This window comes from Helicoverpa armigera, chromosome 3, assembly GCF_030705265.1.
Source record: "Helicoverpa armigera isolate CAAS_96S chromosome 3, ASM3070526v1, whole genome shotgun sequence".
In the NCBI taxonomy this organism is placed as follows: domain Eukaryota; kingdom Metazoa; phylum Arthropoda; class Insecta; order Lepidoptera; family Noctuidae; genus Helicoverpa; species Helicoverpa armigera.
Window position 1 is genome coordinate 4,238,706 of NC_087122.1, and position 17,864 is coordinate 4,256,569.

At 34.8% G+C, this 17,864-nt stretch overlaps 5 non-coding genes across 5 annotated transcripts; 2 read left to right on the forward strand and 3 right to left on the reverse strand.

Moving 5' to 3' along the window:
• Positions 1-2,339: 2,339 nt before the first annotated feature.
• On the reverse strand, positions 2,340-2,411 carry Trnap-ugg (transfer RNA proline (anticodon UGG)). Its single transcript has one exon. It is a non-coding gene; the product is annotated as a tRNA-Pro (tRNA).
• Positions 2,412-2,531: 120 nt separating this feature from the next.
• Trnap-ugg (transfer RNA proline (anticodon UGG)) lies at positions 2,532-2,603 on the forward strand. Its single transcript has one exon. It is a non-coding gene; the product is annotated as a tRNA-Pro (tRNA).
• A 1,598-nt stretch (positions 2,604-4,201) lies between these two features.
• On the reverse strand, positions 4,202-4,273 carry Trnap-ugg (transfer RNA proline (anticodon UGG)). The gene has a single exon. It is a non-coding gene; the product is annotated as a tRNA-Pro (tRNA).
• A 2,428-nt stretch (positions 4,274-6,701) lies between these two features.
• On the reverse strand, positions 6,702-6,773 carry Trnap-ugg (transfer RNA proline (anticodon UGG)). The gene has a single exon. It is a non-coding gene; the product is annotated as a tRNA-Pro (tRNA).
• A 132-nt stretch (positions 6,774-6,905) lies between these two features.
• Positions 6,906-6,977, forward strand: Trnap-ugg (transfer RNA proline (anticodon UGG)). Its single transcript has one exon. It is a non-coding gene; the product is annotated as a tRNA-Pro (tRNA).
• Positions 6,978-17,864: the final 10,887 nt, after the last annotated feature.

The window sequence follows — 17,864 nt, forward strand, 5'->3', positions numbered from 1 at the left end:
GCGACTACAAAAATGTAAACGTCACAACAATTGTATCAAAGTATACAATTTACTGTGGCGCTGTAAAATTTCCCATTTGAAGTCTCGGCCGCTCATTTATGTAGTTTTAATTCCACCATTCCTTAGCTCGGAGCCGGGATCTTATTTCATTAGCCGGCCTCGAGACGGAGCGCCAGCCATTTAGCTCGCAAGCTACACAGCCGTTGTGGTGAACACTTGGTGGAGAGAAAAGCGGATTGAAAACCTGGGATGGGATGTAATTTTTTCAGGGATTCGAGTGGAAAGTGTATTGTGAGGGAGTTGGAAGAAGACAGCTTATAATCAAACTTTGATATGACGCCTATCAAAGGTTCAACGAGTGTCAGGCAAGGCAACTGCTTTATCCTAATATCTTCATAATCCATGATTAATTAGGAAACTGCATTCGACATACTGAGACTCTCATTGCGATCGCAACGCGGTTTGGAGATTAGTGTATTATTGAAAAAGGAATAGAGACAGAATTCGAGATATCTGATTCACGCGATCCATCAAGCACGACGTCTATAAACATTCATTATGAGGACAGGATCAAATGGTCCTAAGTTTGCAAAATCAGTCTGAAATCGCTATTCCCTATCTTCGTTTCTCAGTCCCGAGGCCTACGTCACTGCTGCTCCTGTAAATACGACGAAATTGTACAGCTCACGCTAGATACTTGATCTGTTTATGTTTAAGTTGCCTTGTTCCTCTTATTAATTAAATGCGACAAAATCGCGATGTTGTCTTGTAATACTATGTATTGTGACTTCGTATAAAGTGCTAGGATTTTTGAGAGTAAATGGCGTTTATGTACTTAAATTTGTGTTATGATAGAGTTGGATATGCTAGTAGGAGTGACTTCATACTTATAAGGAATTGTTAAATTCCAAGCAGTTATAAGAATTTTCTATAAAAAAATCTTGAAATATATTCCAAAAACTTCTTATAGTTTGTATACATATGTTTTTCTATTAATCTGAAGTATGAGTTATTATTTGTGTTTCCAACTAAAGACTTGATAAATAAATCGAAGTACACACTTATCTAATTTTTCAGCCAATTTTGTGTAGTATTTTTTCGTAGAAGGAAAACAAATGGCTTAGTATGATATTAGCGTCCCACACAAGTTATGTGTTTATAACATTATTTTAGGCTCTTGAGCCTTCAATAGGTACATACTATTATTGTAGCTGGTTCTAGTTGGTACATAATTTTCTAACTCGATACTTGCAATAACGATATTGGGGTAATATGGGCTAATTGTCTAGTTATAAAATTTACTTCTGCGGTAGCCAAAACTGACGCCCTGCTGGTTTTACTCTGACATATATTTATTCAATGTGTAAGCATATTCCTGTGTCTTGTCTAGTATTGGTGCGATTAACTAATGGCATATTTTTACGTCGAAAAGTCTTTAAATGGAAGGATGATAAAATGGCAATATTGCAATATTCAGTGGAGGAAAATGAAAATCTGGAGGTCAGAACTCCATCCTAGTCAGGTATATCTCACTTGTTTTTATTACTGTACCAAACAATGCCTAGCCGCCTAGTCGTCATTATTCCATTATTCTTAGCAGCCAGAAACTTTTTTCCCAGCGCTTTTCTTCCAAAAGCCACCAAAATGACGAGGCTTAGATACCATTGTGAGAGTACGCACCCGTCATCCCCTGATTGATGTTATTTTTAATTACAATTTTTAATGTCAACAATCTATAAATCTTAGTGCTTAGAAACGTAATGAAATATTCATAACGAAATTTTCTTTTGTTAGTCAGTTTTTATTGAAATATATTGAAATGAGGAGCGGTTTCATTTCGATTGTTTGAAAACATTGCTTCTTACTTGATATTGGTAGGCACATATTTTTGGTATATAAACTGTAGTAGGTAGTATAAACCACAATATGTTAAGACATGTATGCGCAGGCTAATTTTCTTGACTTTGTTAATGAAAACACTTCTTTTGTAATTTTGCCAGAAAAACAAAACAAATACAACAATTCTCTTCAAAGCGGAGGTGTAGTATCTTCATCTTCGCTTGTTTTTGTTCCTTGCTCGGAGTTGTCTCCAAAATTTACGATTGTAAATAGGGCATTCCGTTTGTTTACTTATGACCGAGTAATTCGCTGAATCCGTATAATTACCGGCATTAAGATGATTCCAGTTCCCTCGAACAAAACGAAGTACCCCCTAAGTTAATGTTAAAACATTCAAATGTCCGACGACTTTGCGAAACGTTTTAAACTTGCGGTTATAAATTTTCGGACTGGTGGGGATTACAATTGTGCAAAGTAAATAGATTGGCCCCCACAAAACAGGGCTCGTCCGGGATTTGAACCCGGGACCTCTCACACCCAAAGCGAGAATCATACCACTAGACCAACGAGCCGCTTGTGTTAAGTACGTCGTTTCTTAACACTTGTGCAAACTCAACTATTTGTGACGTCACAGTGTCACTAATTGAGCTATAGACTATAGAATAACTTAGAAATAAGTGTCAGCAACAAGCGGCTCGTTGGTCTAGGGGTATGATTCTCGCTTTGGGTGCGAGAGGTCCCGAGTTCAAATCCCGGACGAGCCCTGTTTTGCGCCACTTCTGTCCTATACTCTATTATGCAAGATTTATCGAGCTGCGAAGCCTGTATGTTACGATATCATTTGCAATAATATAGTAGTATGGCATTCGATTAAGAGTAACCGCTGCAATTAGTTTTTAATCCAATTACATTTTTCTAATATAAATCTATATAGAAACTTTTGTATTTTCCTAAATGAACAGCTTATGATCAACAACACTAAGGGATCGCAGTCCCATTGAGCGAAGTGCGTATATTATTAAAATTATCTGTGTCCCTACGCTGTGTATCGGTATATTAATCGCAATATAACTGCTTAGGGACTTGTAGATGATTAAATGAACAACACGTCCAGGGTTGATACCTTCTAATATTGTTACTATATGATATAAAGAGGTTTTATTTTTAATACGTTTGCATGTGTGTGTGTAGTTTATATCAGAAAAACTTAATGGAATGTGAAGGATTGATGTCGATTCCATATTTCTTCTCACTAATAAGAATTGCATAGTTTATGTACTAACCTATATTTTCATTTACATCATGGGTTGACAGAAATTTGCTCATATTAAGAAAAATGCAAATTAGCAATTTCTAATAATTATTTTCTTTGAAATTAGCCAATTGGCTTGGGCTCATTTGAAGCGAATTAAACGTTATAGGTAAGTAGTTTTAGTATGTATCGTTGCTTCTTATCTTTACGAAATAAACTTAATATCTAAGAATATTATAATCATTTCGTAAACGCGTCTTGTATTAGAGGAGCTATCACCCCTAAGATTTGATCGTTATAAGGCGAGCGCTAAAATGGCGCATGCTATGCAATGCTACAAAATAAAATAACTATTACAAATATTTACAAGTAACTGTAAAGCGCAATTGTACAAGTAACTAGTAATTTCCAATTGAAAGAAAAATCTAAAATCCAATTAGAAAATAGGACCAAGGCTCCTTTTACTTGCGTAAATAAATAATGCTACAAAGCCTACAAACAAAGAAAGAACTACGCATTACTACGAGTAGATCGCAAAGCAGCATCTTAGCGTCCTCTATTTGCTCCGATTGATAGGAAACGGAGCGATCTTTCAGAGGAAAAATGTACCGGCTAATGATTTGCTAACGACGATATTTATATTTTAATGCACCCCCAACACAGATTATTTCCTTTGACGACGTTTGCTGATCAATCGACGAAAGATCTTGGAGCGATGTTAATTGAGCCCTGTCATCCTTGGTCTTATTTGAGACGTTTTTGAGTGTATTTTGACGTATTAAGAATTTACTTAGCTGTGTTTTTATAAGGAGAAGTAACAGAGTGAAACATAAGGAACTAGAAGTATAAAGAATTAGGATTTATCGAAAGAGTTACCGCGAGTTACCTCTAGAAGGAACGAAGGAGAGTTCATGCGATGGCACCTCAGATCTGATCTGATGGAGATATCTGATGAGTTCCTACTTAAAACAGGTACAAAAAGATTGTATTAAATAAAGCAAAGTAAATCTCGATGCTAATACAGATAGCAACAGTTTAATCGAATACTTAAACAATATCAAGTCTGTCACTGAGATTGGATTTGCAGTATGGTAGGTTTTTTACAAAACAGGGCTCGTCTGGGATTCGAACCCGGGGCCTCTCGCACCCAAAGCGAGAATCATACCACTAGACCAACGAGCCGATGTGCACAAATACGAATAGATTAATAGCACCATTAAAACTATTGGTACCTATTAATGTAATGTTTTGAAAAGCAATTAGGCACGGTTCTTGTAGACCGATTATAATGTTGTACAGCCAACTATTGCATTAATATTTCTTGCTTCTCTTTACTCTTACATGAGGAGGATTACAATGAATGAGATAGATGATAATTATTCTGCACCTAATTTAGAATAGTCATGGTGCATTTATATCAATGGTCACTTATCGACAACTTTGTGATTTCATTAAATTCCTTTTCTTTCCTTTTTGACTATCCAGATATAATATAGACAGATGCAGCATCCCAATGATATACTCAAAAAAAAAAACTGTAAAAAATGTGATCAATCAAAATCTACAACTGATAATTGTAGAAAACTTCAATCATTTATCTGAGAATCATTTAAGACTGTTCTCATACCATATTACAGAAAGTAATTTTCTTTTACTGCTGTATTTACGCAGGTACTCAAATTATAAGGGTTGCACAGATATAACGGTACCGAGTTGTTTCATTTAAGTATTATCCTACCAAGTATAAATATTGCAGAAAAATATCAGCATAAACGTTGGAAAAGTATCTATTCAATTCATTTGTGTATAAAACGTATGGATGCGAACGTCCGTTACACTCGACGATCCGATTCGGAAAATAATTCAATAGGTAAGTAGGTACTTTATTTTATATTTCCATTTATCTTCCCTAGCATATAAAGGTTTAAAAGGTCTATAATATAGACCTTTTAAATTACCATAATATACGTCTAGTAGTGTAATGAAATTAAAGTACGATACTTCTAAATAATAGATGATTCGTTCTTTTCTTGCATATCAATAAAGTAAAATGATTCTGTAAACGAGATTTCCTATTATAGTAAGTTCAACTCAGTCGTGCGCGCGGCCTTTTGTGTGGGTAATCCTTGTACATATACAGTGACTTTGTGTGCGTGACAAGAGGTACAGTCAGGTACAAATACAGTTATTTCGGGTTTGTATACAGGTGTTTAAGAAAAATAGTTATAACGTAATTTAGTGTTAATCTTTTATAACGATTCTAAATCGCTACTTGAAAAATCAAATGATGAGTTTTTGGATTCGCTACTTTCCAAGGTGAATTATAAATTCTGACTCCATGTCAAAATGTCTATAGTATTCTTCTTTATTCTTTTGTACATGTCGACAAGTATTACCCCACATCCCTTAATCAATTTGATTTAAACGTTCATTTATGAGTTTCATTATTTCCGTCTTATTTTGGTCGACATTATGCGAAGCAATATAATTTTTTTAAATTCCCCACACATTTTGTTTACATTATTATATACGATTACGTTTTTTTTTTACATTCTTAGTCCACACTCTTATTTATTGTCCGCGTACCCCGAGCTAGAAAATATGTAAGGAGTATTTAATTCATCTTAGATATTTCACGTCATTTATTTCTTAGACACTGTCAATGTCAATTTGAAAAGACGTATGAGAAAATAATGAAAAACTGTAAAATGTTATAATAAAAAGCTTTGAATGTTTCATTTTTTGAAACGCTACCCGACTCCTTTGAAACATTTTCTCCGTGAAGAACTAGACATTTTCGTAAACGACTGTACCCATAACAAAAAGCGATAAGAACACGTCATCCTCGGACGACGTCACTGTCACACGAATGAAAGTTGTATATTTACAAGCCGACGCACACATAGGGCCGCGCGCAAATCTGAGTTGAACTATCTATACTCTCTCGTCTTCTTATTAGATGGTGACTCTTTCAAACAAGAACGCTCTGAACCAACCAGTGCGCAAATAGAAATTCAGTGTTTTTAGTAACTACTGAACTGCTGACTTAGACAGATATAGGTACTATGATCTCGTTATGGCCAACAATTTAAGTCTCAATCTACATATTTTTGTTAAAATTATAGCTGGACTTATACTAATGCTTATTACTTACCATAAGGACAGTTAAATACGCTTATGCTTGTATCCTTGTCACATCATCCCTGTCATCCTTACCAATGCATAACAAATAAAACACCACAAAAATAAAAAAGATCGCGCACTCTAAAAGTCCTCACAAACGTGTCGCGTGCTCCCCATCTCTCTCCGAGTAAGTAAAACACAGTACGTACATTCTTATTGCGAGCGTATCGGTGTACTCATAACGTGCTATCTGGAAATTATTTGAGACGGAACATCTGTGGCCCGTTCCGCTTTGGAAAATAATAAAGTTCCGTTTAAACACAATTCGTATGTGAGATACGACGAATGAGGCGTAATAAACTGAATTAGGAGAAATGTATTGCAAATAGGAAAAAATACATGTACCTATGGTAAAATATACCGATATTTTTTGGATTGTTTATATATATTTTTTTTTCAGTGTAGTGGTAAATGAAGGGGTAAAAGAGGGCTCGTCCGGGATTTGAACCCGGGACCTCTCGCACCCAAAGCGAGAATCATACCCCTAGACCAACGAGCCGCTTGATATATGCTATTTTTCTAGCAATAACTAATGACATTGTGACGTCACTTCATAGTTTACTCAAGTGTAACTATCGATCGATCGAACAATGCATTGACGTTGACACTTAGTTTAGACTGATTGTCAAGCGGCTCGTTGGTCTAGGGGTATGATTCTCGCTTTGGGTGCGAGAGGTCCCGGGTTCAAATCCCGGACGAGCCCTCTTTTGAATGTTGCAGTCATTAATTGCTTCTGTTAAATAGTTACTAAGCAGCAGTCTGGGTTTAATTGACTCTGATTCATATATCTACAAACTCTATATAAGTTTCACCATTACTTTTATGAAGAAACAAATTAAAATATCGGTGTTTTTCAATCGATTTATCTGAGCGATCAATCGATTGCAGATTCGTCATTTTTAATCGATGGATGTTTTTGAAAGCCCATCTTCCAAGAACCCTTGACCGATAAAATAAGGCAGGTAGGTAATAATTTTGTTATTTTCGCACGTTACTAGATTATTTGTTTAAAGGCAAGAAGTAGGGTCAACAATAACAAGCCAGTGGACAAATAGCAAGTCATATCGTTGTAGACCTATGATCGTTTAGAAGTGGCAAGCGTTTCATTTTTTGCATTGTTGCGAGATGATACTTATAAACCAAACTATATACGGTGTGCCTTAAGCTAAAACAACTTATTGCTGTAGTCAAATCCTGTACGTAAGAAAGTGCCTTATTCCTTTCTTTGTTATTTTCACAAAATGATGCGTTATTCAGTATATCATTAAGAAACATCATTAGCAGATAAGTTGAATAATTAAGAACCTATAAGTCTTTTATACAACTTATGACAAAGAATTTAAGTAGCTAATTAAAACTTTTAAAATTAATAATTTCTAAATATGTACGTTTATGATTAAATTCAATATTAGGTAAAATCTTAGAAATAAATAATTTAATTTTGCCCTGTCTATAGATATGAAGTGTTTAGTCTTACCTGTACGGGCAGGTATTCACGCGAGCCGAATTTCCTGGAATCCAGCGATGATCCACCGACTTCGACCTTAGCGGTTGCATCTCCATTCAAAACCTATAATCCAAAAAGCAACCTTGAAGCACCATCATAAGGTTTAAATTTGAGAGGGTGTGATGTTCTCACTTGTGACGTTTTTAATAACAGCATGTCATAGTTGCCTCGATAAGATTGATCGAGTGGGGTAAGGAGACCAGATAATCTGTTCTGGAGATAAAAAATCGGTGACTTGTCAAATTCGTCGCATTCTATTCTTGGTTTTTGAATCGGCCGTCGATCTTCGGATTGGTCTTGGATGTTTAACATCCGATGGATTTTGTAACGTTTCATTTATTTGGGAATCCTTTGCTTTGCTTTTTGAATTAAGACCTGTAGGCCAGGGTTTATTACAATCTTTGATTTTAGGTAATTCTTAGTGCTCTTCTCTATAAGACCGACGTTGACCTCCGACGCTGAATATTTTTTTGCCATTCGACCTTTACAACTGATTTAAGCAGCTGAATTTTCTGATTTTGGTCTCATTTATGCTGCTATCCTTGAATTTATAGTCAATCCAAAAAAGTGATTTGTCTTACTCAGTGAAACTTAGGTAGTATTACAGCGATTTTTTTCTTTTAAAATGTATTCTTACACAATACTAGTTACCGTAGCAGCTCTTTTGATTTGGCATTGCAGTCTTAAAACTGTATAAAATGAGTTACAAATATTTCGATCACGTAATTTTCTTTGATGCATTGTCATAGTTCCTATGATTGTCTAAATTTTGAATAGATTTTGCATTACTAAGTTTTAAGATTTCCTATAACTTTACATTGGGTTTATTCTCACGTCTGATTGTTTCAAGGCCACTAGAATGCAGTAGTAATGACTAACGAAGTAGATTTGCTTCCTCAAGGAACTTCGTTCGTGTATTAGATGTCGGAATCAATTGATTCTATAACAGTGATTGTTTCCTGGTATTCTATATGAATGGCCAATTGGCAATAAGAGTGCATTATGACAACGATATCGGATAGGTATCTTAATAATTGCATCGGTTTAGTACCGTATGAGAGTTTTTCAGAGATTCTTCTAATAAATATTTTAAGGCAGAACTCGGTTTTGTTAGAAGACAGTGGGAATCATGTAAATTCATCACCTGTTCTGTCACAAAGGACTTCGAAACCATAGAGCCATATCTCTTCAAAGTCAGTCTTTTCTTATTTCAACAACTATGACAGTACTAACTTATGGATGCCATTAAAAATTTCATCTGTGCAATTTACCCAAAGAATTTCTGTGTGCTCTTCTGAAGTCATCCAAAATCCATCTCATAAACTCAGGTAAGTAAAAGTCAGAAATCGAGTGACATTTCATTAATTATAATCCTAAAATCTGTTTATTTTTTTTAACTGCCCACTGATCCCTGATTCGCAGCGGGTTGCAACATTTCTTCTGGCATTGCTGAGGTAATATGGACTTTAGTATATTTGTTATAAAGTTGATTTTTGTTTTGGGGTGGTGTTAAAGAATTGGTCATTGTATCGTGATCGAAATCCGTTTCTTGCGATACTTTTTGTGTGAGTTAAGGATTATTGATGATTATGCGATTACTTGGCGTTATGTTGGGGTTGAGATGCAATCTGCCAGCCTCGTGTTTGACCGTGTAGATCTAAATTGTAAGGCTTTCTAATATTGCTCGTTCTGTTGTATTTTGTGCTCAATTTAAAATGTTTATAGGAAATCTTATTGAGATATTTATTTTTAAGAATATAAAAATATAGTTACTAACTAGTGAGAAGACAGAGAGAGAAGTATGTTAAAAGCATACCTGAACACATGCTGCTCTGATGGCAAAAAAAAATGCACTTATTAATAGACCGAATTATGAAACTTTACTATCCAATTTCGGACAGAAAATCTCACGTAGATACACAAACAGCAATAGAAAGGACACCTAAACCAAATTAGATATCCCTTTGACTTATCTCCCGAAATCACATTCAAATCAATCCCTTCTATCTGACACTTCAACACATTGTCTATACAGTATAACCTCGTTACGTAAGTAGGACAGGAGTGTTAATCTACCCGCGCTCATATCGTGAGACAGTGACGTGGGGGCGCCTCCTTCTCACCCGCTTTATCGTGAACTCGATGAGATCAGGCTCTGATGTACATTGGAGAATGGGTATTGAAAATTTTTGTATGTGATGGTAAAATAGATCAGGATTACCAACTATTTAGTAACGTTTTCGATTGGTGTAAATTATTGATTGAACATTCTTAATGAATTTCTTTAGCTATTGGAGAAAACAGCCTTTTCAGAAGTTAAGTATTGAATAAATAGACAAATTGAGTTGCTCGGGTAACTGGGTTGGGAAGTCAGGTAGGCAGTCGCTCCTTGTAAAACACTGGTACTCAGCTGCATCCGGTTACGACTACTTAGAAGTCCACCCCAACACAGTTCCAAAAGGCTAGAAAGAAGACGATATGAGAATAGTTTCATCGGGGATACACACAAAACAGCAGTTGAAAGTTAGTTTACAATATCTTCAGTATAAGCATTAAGTACTGCAAATCAACAAACCTGTCGGCCGTGAACACAATGATCAAAGTCAATGGAAACGCCACATGTCTATCATAGAACTAATAATTCTAACTATCATATACCTATATCATAATATATCTACTATCATATAACTAATAATTCATGATTGTTCTACCTTATTATCATTCTGAGCGGTCTGCCTTCCTTACACGGAGCGATATCAATCGTTCTTGTTACGATATTTAATTTTGTAGTAGCAGACTTAGAATATTATAGCATGTTGGCTCTTAATGCGGTGTAGGAATAATTAAGAATTTCAATGGTTTAAAGCGGCACTGTTTATAGTTTAGTTAGGTCTAAGTCCGGCCTACAAAATTGAGTACCGCTATTTGGAATAAACTGGATAGTGAAATTGTGATGGTTTTTTTTGTTTTAGGAGTATTAATAGGAAGATTATTTCATTTTAATTTCTGTCTCCATTGGTCTTTACACACTATCTACATCTCTTTTATTCTCATTTTTCTTTCGCAGGTATGCTGGAAGAGATTTCTTTAGAATAAGCATTACCTTTGTAAATTCTTTCTCTCCTGTCTTCTTTCTTTATTATGTGTGTGTACAAAAATTTAAAATAAATAATTAATTTAATTTTGCATTTTGGAATCTGTTAATATGCTAACTATTTAAATCTAAGTACCGTACAACACATTCAAATCTCATTATGTTACTTATTGGTGCCAACACGTCTTTAAGTATTGTTTCAAATGAAAAGTTATCATCTTATGCCTCTGCTCCTACCCAGTCCCCGTAGACAAACCGTGAAGATACACCGTAGATATAATTACAACGCGATTACAAAACGTATTACTAAAGCAGCTACTCCGCTAAGTACTACCCAGTCTCATTACGGCATCACGAGGAAAATCTTGTTTTTAAACTCATCATCCACGGCTATGCAATAACAGCCGCTAAGACTAGAGGTGCAAGACCAACAATGGCTTAGCAGACATTTGACAGGTAAAATAGATAGTAGTGTCGCAACGTTCAAGTTAGTGACGTCATAGAAGCGAAGCAGTGGCGCAGGTAGCCGTGACGTCATCGTAGCCACCGGCGCTTATCTGTGACGAGTGGCGGATGAGCGTGCTGCGTCTCGGATAGATAACGGAACAATGAGGCGAGCGCCGGTGGGCCGCATCGACCGGTGGGCGTGGCGCGACCCGCCCCGCCAGACAGAGAGCGCCTAATCTCACGGATAACGGATAAACCTAACCCGGACACACCCGTATTGGAGGAGGTTTTAGCGAATGTCAACGCCTAGCGAACGCTATTGGTATCTCGGATATAGGCGGATTAGGATATGTATAGGAAAACTTTACCTAAGTTACGTTTCAGGCGCCTAGCTTGTGTCAGGGACGGGGGAGGGGGACGCTGCGGTTTTTTCAGGTCCTTAAAATACTTAATCCCATCTTCTACTCCCAAAAAACCCTTAACACACACGTAAGCATTAATTACGCCCCAATTTAGAGTACCCATTCACTATGAATAGTTTTTCTTCGTCTTATTATATCTTTCCCCATTCATTAGTAAAGAAATCGCGCAAAAGGAAATACTCGTTCCTTATCTATGATCCCACGCATATAACAGTCTATTTATAATTATTATAAAACACTGTTTTAGACCGAGAGTCACAGTCTAAATAAGATCACTTGAAACATTTTGTACCACTGAGGTTCGAAGCTAAACAGTCTTTTGTTAATTTTTATTCTGTGGCAAGATATGATACTATAGAGTGAAGATAGCTAAATCAGATGGTTTACATGTAACTGTCAGGTTGAGATGTTAATTATAAATTAATTATAGTTATTAATTACCGTATAAACTTGCTAGATAAGTTTATGTTCTAGTTTACTTAATTATGACTACTTAGATGAAACGCTCTTTATGGGTTATTTAAAAGTTGATAGTTTTGAAAAGAATCTATCAATTTACTAAAAAAAATTCTACTGTACCTAAGTAAGGTAAATAGAATTATTGGATAGGCTATTTTAAATAGCTTATCCATAGCTGAAATAGTCTTAAAGGTGACATGTCTCGTGCGTGTCCTTCTAGTTTCATCTCCTCCTATCTATTCTTTTGTTCAAATTGGAAAATACGTTGTAGTGGCAGGTTTATTTCAATTCGTGCTTCGTAGATCTTTAGCATTTAGCTGATTTAGCACTCGTTATTAGCCTTATGGAACTTAAAACTGGTGAATATTTGTTGCAGCTTTTTGGTCAAGGGGTAATTCACAAAATTAAGTAATGTATATTTAATAGATAGTAATCCTATAGTAGCCTGTGTTACACATAACATTTGGTTAATTAAATTCTAGTTAAATTAATACATCAAATAAACCTATTAAAAAAAACTAACGAAGAACTTATCTGCAACCAGCGTCTATCCCAAACCAGTAACATACCTTAAAAATCTTCCCAGAGTTTCAATAAGTAATTTTCCAAGCAAGTATCCCATTTACCATTAGTTTTCAAACACACAGGCGTTTAGTGAGTGCGTGTAAACTGTTCGTTCACACAGCTGTTGAGAAAGCTCGCATTCCGACCGGTATCATACATACATACATACATGCTTACATGCATACATTCATACGTGCATACATACAAACATGCATACGAACATACATTCATACATAGATAGATACATACATGCATACATACATTTACTTATGTAAGAACTGTTTGGTATTCCTTTCGTGGTTATTAGAAGAATTAGATAGATAGTTCATTAATCATGGAATGGGTGTGTATTGTATGGGGATTCTAGTGGGCTCGGTGATATATTCTATAGATACTTAGGTAGGTACTGATGTAATGAAGCTGAAGATATTTTTACGTTAACGTTTTTTACTGAAGGTTTTGAACGTGCTAATCTCAGGCACAACTGGACTGATTTGAAAAATTGTTAAGTACGGTCTTAGATAGCCCATTTATTGAGGGTGGCTATGGGCTACTTTCTATTTGGGTGCGTGAAGTACCTTATTCGTATTTTAATATTTTTCTTCCCAATCATCTTTAGGAACCACGAATTAGGCTTCTTCAGAGGCTTAGTTATATTATAATTCTTAAGCTAAATCATTCTTAGAACCATATGTTATGAAGCTCCATCGTATTTTAGTAAGTAGTTAATATCCTAGCCCAATAATTTGTAAAGAACATAACAACCCAATTTTAAAGTAAATCACGACCATTTAATCAGTTTCTAAGGACAGGTATACACTCGTCAATCGACGGGTCACGTCAACGGATTGACAACCGTTATGTTACAACTGTGTGTCCTTCCCTAGGCCATTTACATACTAATAAATACATGTGAATGAGTTTGTAATGTGACGGGACACTGTTACTGAGTTATTTTTATACCATTTGTAGTTAGGTGAGAAAATTATGATATTTTTCTTTCGATTTATTACTTTCATATTGGTATTTGAATTTGTTATTTTCACCAGAAATTAAATATACATAATTATATTTTCAGATGTTTTAATTAACTTTCATATATTTTTTGTGCAAATTGATATTAGATAAATTGAATTATTTCTCTACTTACTAGGCAATCAACATATGTATACATAGATAAGTAAGTAGGTTATTGAAATCTGCAGTTAGCTGACGTGATTTTATCTAGGTTTAGACAACTAGCTACTACGTGATATTTTTTATTTGCGATACGTGATCACTGATGACACCACAATCCAAAAATTCAATGGGTAAGTACTTATCAGCACAGCATAATCCATAGTTCTCGAACGTTTATGTAAAATTCTTATGAAGATAGGAAAATGAGTGACTATGGAAAATGTTAAATATCACCAGTGTATTTAAAACCTACTAGATATTTTCGGATTCCTACCATTTTACATTACCGCACTCCTGCCACTTACCATAACCGGACTCTTACCATTGCCAAAACATTTCGTTTACTTTTTAACTTATGTAGAGACGCGACTTAAAGGTCACATAACGTTTAAAAAGTCTTGGTTTTGGTACGTATGATGTGCTAACTAAGTACACATATGATTCTAAAATAACTATGATATTAAACCAAACAAAGAATAACATCATACGACTAAAGATTATTGTGACTTTGATGTGATAAAGTACTTACGTCTTTTGTTATTTGTATAACCATTCATTTGTTTAGGGTAAATACTGAAACTACTGATTAGTAATAATATAGTAATCCTATATAATTTACAGCTGCCGAGTTTATCTATTTCATCATAACAAAATAGCTATGTTTAAGTTAAATCTATTTGGATAAAAGTTATAAGTAATTAAGAAAGCTGGTAAGTCAAGTAGGGATAAATATGCTTCAATCTGAAGCCACGGACGCAACCACTAGAAATGAGATAGTATATATTTCAGGGCTGGGAGAGAACTAAGATCACCAAGCTTGAGGAGATAGCATATTTTAGAAGGGCCATTAAAAATGCATGTTAATAAAAAAATAAGTTACTTATGAAAAATGTCAAACTCACATTCCGCTGCTGAAAATACGTCTGGTGCCTAGTGCTTACTTCAGACTTCTAAACGATTTCTGTGTTGCGTTCAATTAAATTTCAGTTATTAAGAATAATCTCATCTATACCCTTTACGTGTATATTTTCAGTATATAATCAAAACAACTAAAAGAATGACCGTATATAAAAGTATTACTTAATCAGTAACTGATAAGGGCGTATTATCACTAGTATCAGGGATAAGCAGTAGATAAAGATTAATTTTAATGCGTTTGTTTAGGATTAAAGTAATACGATCAGATTATCAGCTTATATAGGATTACCTTAATAACTTAAGTATATTATCGGTATCCAACAATTTATCCTTGATAAGGACATAGACAGATGTACAATTTTCAATATTTTGTGTCAATTTGCGTATAAAAGGTCGCGTTTCTTTGAAAATGGCGTCAGACATTGTGAAAGGAAAAATCTAATTAGTAACTTTTATTAGCATAATCATTTGTTTCTAGCGAATAAAAATGACTATAAATATTTGTGTTACATTTAAAACCATTACTATAGCTTTGTAATATTGGATTTGTACACAACAATGGTAAAAGAAAGATCACGTGTGGAGTGACGTTTTGAAAACACACGGTGACACTTCCAAAAATGAATGCTGACATCTATTACCATAACACTAAGGTACATATTAGCGTGGCTTTTCGTTTTAGAGCTGTAACTAATTAAGTGGTTGTCTTATCTGGAGTCGTAACACTTCTAAAAATGACTGCGGACTTTTATTGCTATAGAAATAAGGTGGAAATTAGCATGTCTTTTAGTTTTAGAGCTGTAATTTATGAAGTGGTTATCTTAACTGGAAGCTAGGAACTGCTAAAAAGATGGAAGAGTTCAACTAAAGTGCTGATTGACGGCAGGTTATTGACTATTGTCACTGTTTGTCGACATGACACGACATTTGTGTTCCAAGGTCCAGTTCGCATGACTCAGTAAATCACGGTACAATTATGTAGCGTTTCTGTTTTTGTTTCAAACCTTTTTGGAACGAACGCGGTACAGGCTGGTTAGAGATTTTCGTGTGAAGAAATAGCGTTATACGACCTTGTCGATATCTGTTTTATGAAGATATTTTGGTCTGCGTGTGTGAGTGAGTGTGTGTGTGTGAACGAGACTGTGAGTTAGGGTGTGTGAGTCAGTGTTCAAGTATTAAAAGTATGGAAGCTTTGATATCAGCTGTTTATGCCTTTAAATATTAGAACTAGGTATACTTCAGTGGGAATCTCCATTAATTTTATGGAGTCGAGAATAAACTAGGTACCTAGTGTATATTTTTTTAGTCTATTCTGTTTTAAGCCGTTTGTTGAAATATTTTAGTGATAAATGTTTAACAATAACTCATAACAATCGGCTACCTATCCGACTATAAATACTATAATGTAACATTAATAATAGGTAATCTCTTACTAAATACTTCTAAGTATGTGAGATGATAAATTATTACAGTGTTTAAATTAAGTTTTTTATCAACACACCCACCTTCAGATGTACCTACTTATTGTTCAACTTAAGTTAAGGGTATTAAGCATTAAATTAACTTAGATATATCCAGTCGATGCTCATATACTTAGCGAATTTATATTTAATATTTGATAAGGAGGTATATAAGTAGGGGAGTGAGTTTACTTATGCTTATTAATCAATTGAATATTGTTCAATATATCTGCAGATCTATATTACAACTTTCCGAAATGTCGACGCCGGCGCCGGTCAAATAAGGTACCTAATGCAGATAACTTTCAAGTACCTAGTTGCTTAGATAAAACTACTTAAAAAGGTCAGCTTAACTTTAAATAAAAATGACAATTAAATACTTATCAATGTACCTAATCTATTAAAAATGTATGCCATATAAGTATTTCATTACATACAAAAAGTTGGTAAAATAAAAACACATCAATCTTAAAATAACCACTGCCTCATTAATAAAGAATACTTACTTAGGTACCTATATTCTACAAAACACGGAAACTAAAGTACACAGATTTCATTGTTTTATCTCCGCCATACAAAACCATCCCGTCGGTCGATACAAAGACTTACCTCTGGCCCACTTCTAACGGACTCATTTATTCCTTTACATACTTTCTATAGATTATCTCACAAAACAAAACACGACGGCGAACTTTAAAGAATGTAGTGTTTTGTTTTTTAAGCACCAATAAACAAAGTCTGTAAATATATAAACAATGTGACTTGGATAATGACTATTGTATTTTGGATGTACGATTATCTCTGGTAAGCTGGTTATTTAGATCTGTTATTCATTTATTTATTGTTATTTGTATGTATGTTGATTTAAGAAGTCGTTTCAGTAACGTCTATAAAAATTAAGATTCCTCGATTGGTGCAAGAAAACAAATGACATTATCTAACCATTAACCATTATTAAAAAAGCCCCAATAATTCACACACAGCAAATGATCATCTCTACTTATCAACATTAAACATTTAAAGCCATCTCGTTAAACATCTGAAATTAAGAAAAATTAACTTCCCCGGAAGGTAATAATGGCCACGTACAAAATTATGTGAAGCCGTGACAATTTTTTTCCTTACATCCGAGAGCGCGGGAAGCCACAGTGATTTATATAATGAATAAAAATGCTTCCTAGAGAACACCGCCATTTTACAAGGATACTGCAATTAACCGCACTGATAGCTTTTCAAATTACCACGTTATTATATTGATGACTTCATAATTTGCACCCTCTAATTTGAAATTCTTATTTAATTTTTAGTAGCTCTACCTCAAACTACTTCTATGCTGAAGTAATATGCCGTATCTCTTATAACTAGGTACTAGAGAAATCATAGAGGAAGAGATAACATACGACGAACGATATCTGAACATAAAGCAGAACAAACGATGCTCAAACAAATAACACGAGTAGCTCTCAATAACACGTAATCTAATCGAGATAGCGCCGACACCCCTCACCAACAAATTAGCCGTCACACGGCGCAATCTGTG